The following is a 13,071-nucleotide window of genomic DNA, read 5'->3' on the forward strand; positions in this document are numbered from 1 at the left end:
TGGACACTAATCAATTTAACTTCCAGATATCAGAGTAAAAATGTCACATTTATAATTTCATGGCTCCTAAAGAGTATTCCTATTCTTGATATGGTCATTTAGGTATTTTTTTTTCCTCCCAGCACTCCCTGGTTGCTTAAAATTACAATTCTGATGTTAATAATCTGTATGGTTTTAAGAATGTCACTTAATCTCCTCAAGGCTCTTGTTTCTCCAGAGAAAGGCATATTAGAGAAACACTTCCTGCCTCCCTTGTAGCACAGGGTTCATAGAGGCAGTGAAGGGGGCTTCAACCTTACCACCTTTCCATTGGGTTCCACAGGGGGAGTCCCCACCCCGTTGGAGTTAAAGCTTTCACATGTTTCACAACAATTTAGCACTGATGGGGATGTGCTTGTGCGGTTGACCCCAGAAAAGTGCACAAGCATGGCCACCCAGTTGTAGCACCCTTCTGCTTTGGGCATAAACTTTCATGTCCATAGGTCCAATAGTCATTAGAGGCAAAAGTGACTATCATCTGCTCAATCACTAGTAAAGTCTTTAAGTAGTCTGAGTTCCAGTGTAACCGAAAGGTAGATGTGTCAGTACCTGAACGTACGACTTTCCCATTTTCTGGAATAACTCAAGAAGCCCCCAGATCACTAACCTGAAATAACAGCTGCAAAGAGCAAAGGAGAACCAAAGTGAAAGTGCAAAAGGTGGCCATTTTCCTATCCTGTCTACACAGGAACCACTTTTGGTCTGATTTCTCAGCTCCTTCTCAGGGCCTACCACCTTGGGTCACACATACGGTCTCTTTCACAGGATGGCTGTTCAATATCTGTGGGCTTTTCTCACCTTCTCCTGAGTCAGCCTTCTGAACAACAGACTTTTTGCCACTGCACAGTTGTCCCTTCAGGACAAGAGAGCGTCTTATCCCTTTACTCAGGGCTTTATTGGCATTCCTTTTCTTCTTCAGCACCTGTCATTTATTCATTTACTCACAAGAACAGTTACGAACATGAGAAACAGATGTTGTTGAGCTCATCAAACTGCACTTTTCTTCAGCTGAATCTCACCTAGCTTCAAATGGGAACAAGATGTTCTTTCTGCTATGGATGTTCTTCTACTGCTAATTTCTAATTCCTATGATTTCCCCAGGTCTCATTTCAGTAAAAGACTTAAATCTCTAGTAAATGATGTCTGTGCGAGGGCAGGACCTTCCTTCCATTAAGAAGAAGAAGTTTAGGAATGAATATTTATTCCTTAATAGCAATTCACACTTTTCCAGAAATAAAAATAATAGAAATACAGAATTGTACTCATTGGAAAGAATGAGTAACTTTCAAACATTTTCCCCCCACGAACCTCATTTTCCAACAACTGCTATACAGTATAATATGATTGATATTCCCAGTCTTTAGTTTTCTTTCTTTCTGGTCTCACAGGTTTTTGTGTAGTCATTCGAGTCTTCCTATTATTTGCAGATTTGATAGCTAGAGGAGGTTTATTGTTTTCAAAACATGAAGATTTTAGGGGAAGCACCCTAGGGTGTTCTTTCATACTGTCTAACTCACTGACATCACAGGAATTCAAATCTAATAAATAATCTAAGGAATAACAGTCATTTGTATTATTCAAGCACTCATAATAGTAGCAATCATTTATTAAAAACTATGTCAAAAAAATAAATAAACACTGTCAGAATCTGAATTCGATTTGACCAATCAACAAACACATATGGAAAATATACCATTCAGCAGGCATTGTTAAGAACTCTTGGGTTGTAACAGTAAGCAAAATGAAATTCCCTACCTGTATTGTGTAGTAAGCAGCCTCTAAGATGGCCCCCCAATGATCCCTTCTTACTGATATTCACCTACTGGTGTAAAACCCTTCCCTTGAATGTGGACTGCACCTAGTGACATATTTTAAAAGAATATGGCAAAAGTGTCCCTTTAGAGATTACAAACACACTATGGCTTCCATCTTGGAATTCTCTCTCACTCTTTTGCTTTCTCTCTGAGGAAAGCAAGCTACTAGGTTATGATTGGTTATGGAAAAGGGTGTGTGGCAGAATATTAGGGGAGGCCTCTGGCCAACATCCCAGGAAGAACTGAGTTCCTCAGTCCAACAGTCCACAAAGAACTGAATCTTGCCACAGCTGTGTGAGTGAATTTGGATGTGTTTTTCCTGGAGCAAGCATCAGGTAAGACCACTACCATGGCTCTAAGCCTGACTGAAATCTGTGAGTCTCAGAACTACAGACATCTAGCTGCAGTATGCCAGGAGTCCTGGTCCTCAGAAAATGTGACAAATAAACAGCTTTTAAAAATTTTTGTGTTTTTTAAGCCACTAGGTTTTGGGGTAATTTGATATGATTTGCAATAATAGATAAGTAAAGAACAGAGATAGAAGAGAGGTAAAGAAGAGACATAGGTAGTACTGAAGTGCAGACTAAGGATGCGGCAAATTTCAATAGCAAGGTCACAAAAGTATTCACTTAGTAACATATAAACAAAAAGCTAAAGGAAGTAAGAGGGTACACTGTCATTATATCTGGGGTAGCAAGTCTCTAGAAAAAAGGAAGAGTAAGTTCAAAGGCCCCGGGGCAGAAGTAATTCTATAAGGTTAAAGAATGCAAGGATGCCAGTATGACTAAGAAGGAACTAGTGAGAGGCAAATGATCAAGAACTAGGGGATGAAAGACAAGGAGAAGCCGTGTGTGTGTGTGTGTGTGTGTGTGTGTGTGCGCGCGCGCGCACTTGTGTTTTGGAGGCGGTTTAGAAATTTTAGTACTGTTGGTTCACTGTAAGGACTGTGGATTTTTATAAAAGCAAGACTGGAAAGCTTTTATGGCTTTTATAAAGATTCTATCAGAATCTTCCCCTAAGCCAATCAGAAGTGTTGTTAACTAAGGAGATACAATGCATATCAAATATTATTTAATTTACTCCTTAGATCCCTGAGAAATAGATATCACTAAGTATACCTTAAGGCAAGGAAACAATTCAGAATACTGTAGGGATGTCCCCAAGGCCATAGAACTAATTAAAGGGAGAATCAGAATTGAACTCATGTTCTTCTGCCTCCAAACTGGAATCATTATATCAGAGTAATATCTACCATTATCTGCTCCTCCCCACCCTTATAATGTAAAATAGTGAAAGATATACAAACTAGAAGAAACAAAAGAGAGAAAGGGCAAGTAACAAATAGAGAGGAAAGAACAGGGAGTGGAATTATCTAATTTTTCTACTGAGCAGCAATCAAGAAGTACTTTTAAAGCAGGAAACATCACATGTGAAGAGCACAGCCTACGTTACGTGACTTATCTAAAATCACTGAAGTCAATGGAGGGGACAGAAATAGAACTTAGTTCTCTGAACTCTCAATTTCTTGTTGAGCCACCAGAGAACACTCCTTTCCTATTAGATCACCTGTATAAGGTATTTTGCTGGTGAAAAGTGCTATTATTACCTTGGAGCTTAAAAAATTAAGACAAACATTTCTAAAACAATTATAATTGATTATGTCATCCTTGTACTTTAAGCTGAAGTTCACCAAATTATAGTGCACTAATAAATGAAGATAGTACTTCATTAAAGACTTTAGACATTTTCTGAAATGAATTGAAAATAACAAAAACATTTAAAGGGTGAAATGCAAATCTGTATAATTCTTTTCTAAAAAAAACTGTTTAAAAGCCCAAGTGATTAATACAGCAGATTAGTATGAATATAAAACAACACGAGTGAACTTTGAAATCAAATAATGAAGAGTTTTTACATATTTTTAATGTCCAGACACCGTTAACTTATTATACCTTAGATTTTATTTTATTTTATTATTATTATTTTTTTACACCTTAGATTTTAGCTGATAAATTTATTCTGTGTAGGAACACAGGAAAAAAATAATCTCTAAGCTGAATCTATCCTATTTCCCCGAGAAAATATTATCAGTTGGATGGGTACCTTTTGGTTTATTAGATAAAACCTCAATTCAAGTAATAGTACCTGGTAGGTACAGGCACTGTGTTAACTCTGGCCATACATAGCTTCTAATTCTTGCAAACAAGACTAAAAATAGCATTAGCCTTGAGATAATGAAGATCAGAGAAAAGTATCACACAACTAATAAATGGGAAAGCCAGGATTTCTATCCTGATGACCTAGCCACCAAAGTCCATATATTTCTTTATAAAGAAATATATGTATATTATATATATAATATTATATATGTATTTGAATATGTATACATAATATATATGTATATATTATTGAAGTTCGGTTTGCCAACATATAGTATAACACCCAGTGCTCATCTAATTAAGTGCCCCCCTCAGTGCCTGTCACCCAGTCACCCCATTGCCCTCCCCACCTCCCCTTCTAATACCCCTTGTTCATTTCCCAGAGTTAGGAGTCTCATATATTTCAACTAAGACTTTAGAGAGTGAGAATTCTGGGTCATTTCTTATTTATTTTCAGTTTTTGGGGTTGTGTGTGTTGTGTGTGCGCACACACATGAGTATGAGAGAGAGACAAAACCTCAAAATATTTGAATTTTAAATAATTGATTGTTTACATCTCCTCTATCTCAGGTATAAAACACAAAGGGATAATCAAAAAACGTTGCGTCATCCTCCCAGTCTGGATTATTCAGCTCAACCTTTTGTGAAGTTTTGTTACCTGATAGAAAACTATTCAAAATATCCTCCAAGAATTCCTCCTGTGAGTATGTAAGTCAAGGTACCGGCAAATTTCATTCACTGCTGATTTCAGCCTCAATCTTACTTGATGGATGTTGCTCTTTGATATTATTCCTTTGAAAAATTTTACTATTTAAGAATCTTCTATATGATCCTTTCTAGGATTCATACTACTGTGTTAGTATTTTTTTTTTAAATCAAAACAAAGCTGACCAACCCAAAGAGAGTGGCTCAGCTATCAGCTATTACCGTGCTGTATGTCATTTTCTCTGCAGAGACCTCTTAGCATCTCCAAAATTATCTTCCACTGTAATTCTAGCCAGGCTTTTTAACTACATGGCTTCCTTTTGGAAAAGGTTGAACAATTACTGAATTCCCTAAGCTATTTTTTTTATTTTAAATTTTGAAAAACTGGAGAGACTGGGTGGCTCAGTTAGTTAAGTGTTTGCCTTCAGCTCAGGTCATGATACCAAAGTCCCAGGACTGAGCCTCACATCGGGCTCCCTGCTGAGTGGATAGCCTGTTTCTCCCTCTCCCACTACCCCCTCCTTGTGCTGTCTCTGTCAAATAAATAAAATCTTTAAAAAAATTAAATTTTGAAAAATTTAAAATTTTAATTTTGTTTACAGGGCTCAGTGCAGTGACTAATGTAACAGAGGCCCCTGAATAGCAAATGGTATTTAATTCAAATAAAAATATCTATTTGCTAGGAATCAAGGCTTTGCTTGCTTTGCAACACTTTCCTCCAAAAACATTAAGCTGAATCTCCCAACAAGGAGGAAAAGTGTTAGAAAAATGGAGCTTTCTCATATGCTAAGACAGTATCTGTTTCTTTATGGCCAACATTATGTGACAGTTAGAAGTGGGACGTGAAGATGAGCCCCTAAGGAACTTTGGAACATGAGGCTCCTACTTGAGCCCTTTATGCTCTCCACATCCATCAGTTAGTTGTTTTTTCCCTTTGGTTTGGTAAGTCTCCTCTCAGAACTGGGTTCCCTCCTTTTGATTGAGCTCTCCAACTCTAGTAGGCATTTAAAGGCTTCATCCTTTTTGTGTAAAGGCTTTGCCCCTATGGCAAAACTTTTTTTAATATCTGGCCTTTTTTAAAGATTTTATTTAGTTATTCATGAGACAGAGAGAGAGAGAGTCAGGCAGAGACAGAGGCAGAGGGAAAAGCAGGCTCCATGCAGGGAGCCTGATGTGGAACTTGATCCCAGGACCCTGGGATCATGCCCTGAGCCAAAGACAGATGCTCAACCGCTGAGCCACCCAGGTGTCCTTAACATCTGGCTTTGAATAATGGGATTCCAATCTGCTAGATTCTCATCCTCCTTCTGGGACCCTGTTTTTAGCTTAGGGAATTCAGTAATTGTTCAACCTTTCATGGTTTACCAATGGTTCTTATTTAAAAGGTGAAAATGGTAAATATGCTGAGTAATCTAATATAACTCCTTATAAAGTTGTTGACGCTGTACCTCAGCTACCTCAGCCCAAGAGGTCAAGTCATATACTCTTGGTTGGCCTGCATTTTAGTCAAGGGCAAAACTGCAAATATCTGTATTGACAGTAGGTATGATTTTGGAGTAGGTCACAATTTTGGAGTGCTATGGAAAAAGAGAGGCTTCCTCATTTCCAGGGGGACAAAATTAAAAATGGCCTTTATGTCCAGGAATTGTTAGATGCTTTAATCTTACCAGCTGCTTTAGTCATTATTAAGGTCACTAGGCATTCCAAACTTGATTTCCTGGAAGCTAAAGGAAACCACCTCACTGATATTTCCACAAAGAACATTGCTCTCAAAGGAACCAACAACCAAACCTCTGTCATGGTCTAAAGGCATGTTCCCCCAAATGGTAATCTAGAAAAATTGACTAGAGATGTCCAACAATTGGCCCCAAAGAAGGAAAAACAATATTTGAAATTTAATAGCTATTGGTTCAATTAAAACAAAAAACTCTGGCTGGGTCAAATAATAATCCAGTCCTGCCAGAGATTTTAAAGTTTCCATTACTGACCACTGTGCATGCATTAAGTCATTGGTCTACTAATCAAATGAAAACCTTCATGAATTAGTATTTGTGGGGAAGTATTAACAAGGCACAGGGTGCCTTTGCTTTACTTACTTGCCCCATCTGCCTAAAGTATAACTCAGGAAAACATGTCTGCACTGCTCCTGGACACTTTAAATTGCCCAATGGACAATTCAAGTTTTGGCAAATGGACTTTATACAGGTTCTCCAGTCTCACAGGTGATACATATATCTTGCTAATAATTTGCATGGCTTAAAATTTCATCCCTTCCTGGGGACCACACCTCCTTGAACTTCACAGTAACTGGTGAACTCATCTCACCAGTCAATGCTTCAACAGGTCAGGATTCATCTCGCCAGTCAATGCTTCAAGATGTTTGGTCAGTTTTATAATATTTTCATTGCGCTTACCACTCTCATTCCTCAGGGTTAGTTGAACACACTAGTGTCGTCATTCAAAATTTGTAGAGATCTCCAAATACCTTAGCCAAAGGCACTGGCATTAGCCCTTCTAGTGTACCCCTTTTGAAACCCATAAACTCTCACCTTTTGAGATAATCACAACATACCCAGTGCACATAACTCCTGCTTCTTTTGACCCACAGCTGGCAAAAAGAGGATATACTTCAATATTGCAAAGTCCTACTTGCTTTTATTGAGAATGACCATGTGTTAGCAGAAATCTTTCCTCAGTGTGCTCCTGGAAGATGAAGATCTTAAATATTACACCTCAGTCTACAGATTTTTCCTGCTGAAAAAGATACCTCCAGAAAGACTCTCTTCAACCTCATTAGAAAGGAATCAACCCTTGTGCCACCAAACTCAAGGAATAGATCTTGGATCCATGTGTCACATCTAAGGGAAGCATCAAACCCTGACTGAATCTGCATACCAACTGGTAACCTGAAAATAAAAATTTCCATAAATTGAACCAGACAACAGCTGAAGGAGACAGCTTTCCGAAGATGACTAGATCAGGATATATACCTTTTACTCACTATTGCTTTTTATCTTAATCCTCCCTTCTTTTTCTTGGTCCAATTTATTGCAAAAGGGGGAAATCTTTTTGGCCTTTACATATGCTATAAGAAAAAACTCAACTATCCCTAATGTCAGAGATCTCTTGATGTTTGAGCTGTTCCTCTGCACTCAAGAGAAATACAAACAAGCTAAATCTTCTTTGCAAGGCTTCTAGGAAAGAAAGACCCCTTTAGGCTCTCAGAATGTATGATTCTCATTCAATAGAATCATTTTTAGGCTTCATACCTGTTGCCTGTCAAATTCTGTAGAAACAATGTGCCATCAGGGTGAAGTTAGCTCAGTGTTTTGAGATGATCTCCAATTAAGATATAGAACTCATATAGGAGAAAGAGAGTGGTCTAGTTTCATTCTTCTGCATGTGGATGTCCAATTTTCCCAGCACCATTTATTGAAGAGGCTGTCTTTTTTCCAGTGGATAGTCTTTCCTCCTTTGTCAAATATTCGTTGACCATAAAGTTGAGGGTCCACTTCTGGATTCTCTATTCTGTTCCATTGATCTATGTGTCTGTTTTTGTGCCAGTACCACACTGTCTTGACCACAGCTTTGTAGTACAACCTGAAATCTGGCATTGTGATGCCCCCAGCTATGGTTTTCTTTTTTAATATTCCCCTGGCTATTCTGGGTCTTTTCTGATTCCACACAAATCTTAAAATAATTTGTTCTAACTCTCTGAAGAAAGTCCATGGTATTTTTATAGGGATTGCATTAAATGTGTAAATTGCCCTGGGTAACATTGACATTTTCACAATATTAATTCTTCCAATCCATGAGCATGGAATATTTTTCCATCTCTTTGTGTCTTCCTCAATTTCTTTCAGAAGTGTTCTATAGTTTTTAGGGTATAGATCCTTTACCTCTTTAGTTAGGTTTATTCCTAGGTATCTTATGCTTTTGGGTGCAATTGTAAATGGGATTGACTCCTTAATTTCTCTTTTTTCAGTCTCATTGTTAGTGTATAGAAATGCCACTGACTTCTGGGCATTGATTTTGTATCCTGCCACACTGCCAAATTGCTGTATGAGTTCTAGCAATCTTGGGGGGGAGGCTTTTGGGTTTTCTATGTAGAGTAGCATGTCATCGGCGAAGAGGGAGAGTTTGACATCTTCTTTGCCAATTCGAATGCCTTTAATGTCTTTTTGTTGTCTGATTGCTAAGGCTAGGACTTCCAGTAATATGTTGAATAGCAGTGGTGAGAGTGGACATCCCTGTCTTGTTCCTGATCTTAGGGGAAAGGCTCCCAGTGCTTCCCCATTGAGAATAATATTTGCTGTGGGCTTTTTGTAGATGGCTTTAAAGACATTGAGGAATATTCCCTCTATCCCTACACTCTGAAGAATTTTGATCAGGAATGGATGCTGTATTTTGTCAAATGCTTTCTCTGCATCTAATGAGAGGATCATATGGTTCTTGGTTTTTCTCTTGCTGATATGATGAATCACATTGATTGTTTTACAAGTGTTGAACCAGCCTTCTGTCCTGAGAATAAATCCTACTTGGTCATGGTGAATAATTTTCTTAATGATAAACTCAAAATGGATGAAAAATCTAAATGTGAGACAAGATTCCATCAAAATCCTAGAGGAGAACACAGGCAACACCCTTTTTGAACTCGGCCACAGTAACTTCTTGCAAGATATATCCACGAAGGCAAAAGAAACAAAAGCAAAAATGAACTATTGGGACCAAGATAAGAAGCTTTTGCACAGCAAAGGATATAGTCAACAAAACTAAAAGACAACTTACAGAATGGGAGAAGATATTTGCAAATGATGTTATCAGATAAAGGGCTAGTACCCAAAATCTATAAAGAACTTATTAAACTCAACAGCAAAGAAACAAACAATCCAATCATGAAATGGGCAAAAGACATGAACAGAAATCTCAGAGGAAGACATAGACACGGCCAACACACACATGAGAAAATGCTCTGCATCACTTGCCATCAGGGAAAAACAAATCAAAACCACAATGAGATACCACCTCACACCAGTGAGAATGGGGAAAATTAACAAGGCAGGAAACCACAAATGTTGGAGAGGATGCAGAGAAAAGGGAACCCTCTTGCACTGTTGGTGCGAATGTGAGTGAACTGGTGCAGCCACTCTGGAAAACTGTGTGGAGGTTCCTCAAAGAGTTAAAAATAGACCTGCCCTACGACCCAGCAATTGCACTGTTGGGGATTTACCCCAAAGATACAGATGCAGTGAAACGCCGGGACACCTGCACCCCGATGTTGATAGCAGCAATGTCCACAATAGCCAAACTGCGGAAGGAGCTTCGGTGTCCATCGAAAGATGAATGGATAAAGATGTGGTTTATGTATACAATGGAGTATTACTCAGCCATTAGAAATGCCAAATACCCACCATTTGTTTCAACGTGGATGGAACTGGAGGGTATTATGCTGAGTGAAATGAGTTAATTGGAGAAGGACAAACATTATATGTTCTCATTCATTTGGGGAATATAAATAATAGTGAAAGGGAATAGAAGGGAAGGGAGAAGAAATGGGTAGGAAATATCAGAAAGGGAGACAGAACATAAAGACTCCTAACTCTGGGAAACGAACTAGGGGTGGTGGAAGGGGAGGAGGGCGGGGGGTGGGGGTGAATGGGTGACGGGCACTGAGGGGGGCACTTGATGGGGTGAGCACTGGGTGTTATTCTGTATGTTGACAAATTGAACACCAATAAAAATTAATTTATTATTAAAAAAAAGTAAAAAAAATAGTGAAAGGGAATAAAGGGGAAAGGAGAAAAAATGAGTGGGAAATATCAGAAAGCGAGACATAACATGAGAGACTCCTAACTCTGGGAAACGAACTAGGGGTGGTGGAAGGGGAGGTGGGTGGGGGATGGGGGTGACTGGGTGATGGTTACTGAGGAGTCACTTGATGGGATGAGCACTGGGTGTTATTCTATACGTTGGCAAATTGAACACCAAAAAAATAAATTTATAAAAAAATAAAATTAAAAATTAAAAAATTAAAAAAGAAGGATCTTGATCAAAAAGGGTAAATGTTAAAATAAATAAAGCAAACCTCATTTAAAATGGAGTCAGGAAGCCCTGAAGGAGATCTCTCACACACTACCATCCTCTGTAAGAAGCACACCTTTAATTCCCCAACAGGAAGATTGTTTTATGTACCCAGCAGGAAAAAAGGCCCAACAACAGCCCAATCAATGAGAAGCTACCACACTCAGCCAATGAGAGGCGGTTATAGTCCCCTCTTAGGTTCCTCCTTTCTCCTTAAACCAAGTTGCTCTCCTCTGGTTCTCCTGACTTGCCTATGGTTCCTCATAATACTTGCTTGTCTTGAGTTGCAGTTTTCCACTATTCTCAAATAAACTCTTTGCTGGTAAAATAGCTGGCTTTTTTAAAAGGTATTGTATCATATCATATGTTTGCAATGGAAAACTTTGGGGATATCTCTGTGTGTGTGTGTGTGTGTGTGTGTCCAAGTGATTCCTTCTGAATGGAGAAGGGAGTAAGCCAGAAAGATTTCTGACTGTTTGATAAATAAGGCTTCTTATTACTTTTCTTGGGAAAAGATTCTCATCTCAGTGGTACTCAGAGGATAATTAAATTATAGGAGTTAGTGTAATGGAAAATTATGCAGTATGGAGATACATACAATGTTGTCTTATTATACCATTATTTATAGTTATCTACAATCTCCCTACCACTATGCCAATGCCCCATCCTTGACCTTTATTGGAACAGAGTAAAATTGGGAGATTAGGCAATTTTGGCTTATAAAAAATCTTTGAAATCTCTGAGCTTAATCTTGAATCTCTGAATTCAATCTTAAATTGAGCCAATTTTAGATTCACATAACATATTGTAAATCATGTCCAAAAATGGTTCCTATAATTCTGGCAATTAATAGTTTCTTTCTTATCAGAAACTAAGGGGCAATGACTACTAGGGTGCTAAGTCCTGGAATATTAACCCTCCCTGAATTTTGCACACTTTCCCCCAAGTTTCTTTTAGTCTATGGTATTCCTTAGATTGATTCTCACTTAGCTACAGACAATAATCAATCCCCTATCTTTTGCTTACTTCTTCTCAAGCTTCATTTCCTGAGAAGAGCAGTCCAGAAAGTCAATAATCTCACTAGACAAAAAAGAATACCTAAGGTATATTCCATCTTGAATGAATAGGGTTTAACCCAACTGTGACCACTTTGGATACATGGCAATTGTGGAAGGACAGCACTCCTTTCTCTGAGAAAACCTGGTATGAATTGTTCCTTCTACCTAAAATCTTCTATCCTTCATCCACCTGGTGACATCCTGCTTTGATCCTTCAATGTCCAACCCATATCAGTTGCTTTCACAGCCTCCTCCAGGTCTCCCCCAGACTCAGTTAATAAACAATGTCTCTTCTGTGCTGTCATTATTCTTTGTATACATATTATTATATGTCTATTACCCCAACTGACTGTAAACATTTTATTGAAAGAGCTATATGTTATTCAACTTCATTCAATAGATGTTTGTGATAGCAAGAAGAGTGGGGAAGAGGAGGCACAGAAGAAGAAAGACATAAAGAAGGGAAATGAGGAAGTAAACATGGAATAAAAAGAAGAAGGCAAATATATTAAGATTTGGGTTGGAACACTTTGTATTATCTATTTGCAGGACTCTGGCACATGTTTTTTAATGTGCTTTGTCTCTATAACCACAACAATGAATAAATCTTTGAAGAATGGATGTTTCAAAAGATCCACCTATTCACACTGATTTTAATTTATGGATTAAGAATCATTAGAACTAAAACCAAAAAAGCCATGTAGCTCTTTGTTGTTGTTCTGTGTCCTTTATATTATAATGGGTAATGCCAGTACTGAAAAATGTTAGGTAAATTTAAACAAAGCCTGTTTCATTAAAAATTCACAACAACAAATTTGAAAAGTAAAAAATAGCTTAACACATTTGGTTGGAATAAAAATGATGCCTTATGTATCTATATTGGAGATTTACATGGAAAAGTTTATTCTCCCTATTTGGATAGGAATAAAACATTTTGATCTAACAGAAATGATTTATCAAATAGTGGCTATAATGTCTGAAGCATGAATTACTGATACAGTTCTAGAGAGTATGAATCCTGGTTCTTCCATCTGTCTACTCATTTACCTAATCGTAGTAGAATGAATGCATTAACGGATTCTCTCCTCCTTAGGTTCCTCATTTTGTTCCAACATGAGTCTGTTTGAGCTTTGAAGTCAGACTTTTCTGTCCAGCTCATTAGGTTGCTTTCCCAATCCAGTTATAGCTCAATTTATAACCCAAAGAGAATGTTCT

The 13,071-nt window shown here is 38.0% G+C and overlaps 1 long non-coding RNA gene across 1 annotated transcript in view; it reads left to right on the top strand.

The window, feature by feature from the left end:
- The window catches only part of LOC112657810 (uncharacterized), a 57,545-nt gene extending 45,428 nt beyond the window's left edge, over positions 1–12,117 (top strand). The window contains exons 4-5 of the long non-coding RNA XR_007412262.1: positions 4,583–4,712; positions 11,836–12,117. This is a non-coding gene — a long non-coding RNA (uncharacterized LOC112657810). The remainder of the gene's footprint in view (positions 1–4,582; positions 4,713–11,835) is intronic.
- Positions 12,118–13,071: the final 954 nt, after the last annotated feature.

Source organism: Canis lupus, chromosome 8 (assembly GCF_003254725.2).
Source record: "Canis lupus dingo isolate Sandy chromosome 8, ASM325472v2, whole genome shotgun sequence".
NCBI classification, from domain to species: domain Eukaryota; kingdom Metazoa; phylum Chordata; class Mammalia; order Carnivora; family Canidae; genus Canis; species Canis lupus.